Source organism: Myzus persicae, unplaced genomic scaffold (assembly GCF_001856785.1).
Source record: "Myzus persicae strain clone G006 unplaced genomic scaffold, MPER_G0061.0, whole genome shotgun sequence".
Classification (NCBI taxonomy): domain Eukaryota; kingdom Metazoa; phylum Arthropoda; class Insecta; order Hemiptera; family Aphididae; genus Myzus; species Myzus persicae.
The window spans coordinates 1-2330 of NW_019102629.1; the positions used below are offsets into that span (position 1 = coordinate 1).

At 26.4% G+C, this 2330-nt stretch overlaps 1 pseudogene; it reads right to left on the minus strand.

The window, feature by feature from the left end:
- Positions 1-621: 621 nt before the first annotated feature.
- Positions 622-2280, minus strand: LOC111032813 (annotated as a pseudogene).
- Between the last annotated feature and the right edge of the window lie 50 nt (positions 2281-2330).

Below are 2330 nucleotides of genomic sequence, written 5' to 3' on the forward strand. Positions count from 1 at the left end.
GGGTAAGTGATTAGTGATTTTTGAATTGAAAAGTATTGTTTATAGCAGGCTTTTAAGTCAACTTTGAGTCAATCGTGTTAAGAAATAAGGCAGTGTTGAATTTCGACAACAATGATTGATTGGATAAATTCATAAATTAAATAACATATATTGCAAATTGTAAATAATTTTTACTTGAATACAAGTAAAAAAAAAAGGTGTTTAAGCATATGTTGTTTAGATTTTTTGTTTTCAATAACTACAAATAACTTATATTCACTACTTAAGAAACATTTTTATTTTATTGTTAAACCCTTGGTTATAGAAATTAAACATTTATATAAATTTTTGACAATAATAGTAATTGCAATTTTCGTGATAATGACGACTGTCGAGTATAATACTTAAGTACTGTACTCTAGTATGATATTTAATACAACATTCGAAAACTGGACAATTCATAGAAAAATAATAAATATATATTATCATAAAATAGGTATAGGAAAATATTTATATAAAAAAAATCATGTATCACATTCAAAATTTGGTGACTTATCAATGTATACTAAACAAAAATCTTTTAATACTATATTCAAAAAATGTAAAATATATTATAAAAAAGAGTTAACACAAGTTACTAGGTATCATACAATATAAGACAGTAGTAATGTACGTATTGTATCAAAAAAAAATCATGATGCTAAGTTTTAAAATTTCGTGGCCTATCAATGGCTACTACTCTTGAAAATGTTTGGGCAACATTGCTGGGACCAAGATCCAGGTATTGATGTTGGGGTTATAAAATTCTACAGAATCTAAATCGAAACTTCCATCGTTTCCACTGACGACATACAATAAACCATATAATACAATTCCTCCTAAATAGAAAAATAATTAATAAACTTAAATTCAATATATTTAAAAAGAAAAATCCTCATTAAATAATGTATAACTATTAAACGAGTAATCACCTGCATTTTATTGACACAAATGCATATCTGCAATAGGAGTCCAAACTCCAATACTTGGTCTGTAAGCTTCCACACTTCTATGAACTTCAAATCCATTATAACCACCTACAGCATATACTACACCTACTAAAACTCCAACACCAAATTAAAAGACAAATAAATCATAAAACGGAATTATACCTTATCTTCAAGTCTAGGTTTACCTAGAAATAGTTCAAATGTTTTGAGGGATTTCGATAATCTCATCTGATTTAAGTGAATGAAAATATAATGGCTCAATTATGTAATCTTTACCTTAAACAAATTATAGAATATTATTTAATTTACAATTGAATCATACAAAAATAATAAATTTACATTTAAGACAATTATTAATCAGGGGTTCCTTATCTACTTTTTTAATTATGTAATATTTTTACATTATTATATTTTTCGATATCAATGGCAAGCATACATATTCCATTAATTGGGGCATAATACATGATCTAGAATTCAAATCATGTTTTACCCATCGAATAATACATTAAAATATCTACAATTAATATACTTAGAAGTTAGAAAACTAATTAAACTACATATATGTTAAATGTAATTAGGTTACTTAGTTTCATTTTCTAATACTAAAATATAATAATTATCAAATTTAGTTTGCCCACTTTTTCTTCCGCTAGAACTGTAAGTTTATCACAAGAGATCGACTTAACCACATGCTCAAATGGAAGGGATAGGAACTCGTTACCCTCGAAAAGTTCTCTAAGAATAAAAGTATAGGAATAATAAATACTATTTTCCTATAAAATCATAATAGTAAATATTAATACGTACGAAGTGTGCTCTTGAATATATATAATTATATATAATATAGTTCTGAACTTGTTGACAATTTCGTACAGCTATGTAAATCAGCTAATGCATTTATACTAATAAAATTCGCAAGGCACAGTTGTGCTTGCAAAAAATTACAACATGCCTCTTTCACTTATTTTAACTGCACGAGATTTGGAGCTGGTAACAAAACTTCAAGAAATAAACAATAAACAATATAAATACAATTGTTTTTGGTCTATAATAAAATCAAACATTATCTGTTATTACTTGTACATTTTTTTTCAGTGACCATGATTTCTCCGGAATAAATAAACTCTACTAATATCTGTAAGGCTGTTGAATTTGACTGTCTCATAACAACAAGATCTTGATTCTTTTCTGCAAAATGTGTGAACGTTGCATGGAAATATGGACTAGCCAATGCTAAAATCACTTTATGGACTAATATAATTCCGCCATCACCTGTTTTTAGTTTAAAATCACAAAAAACTTCATCTCTAAAAACAGAAATATGTTAGTAATATTTATTAACGATTTAAATAACTTACCACT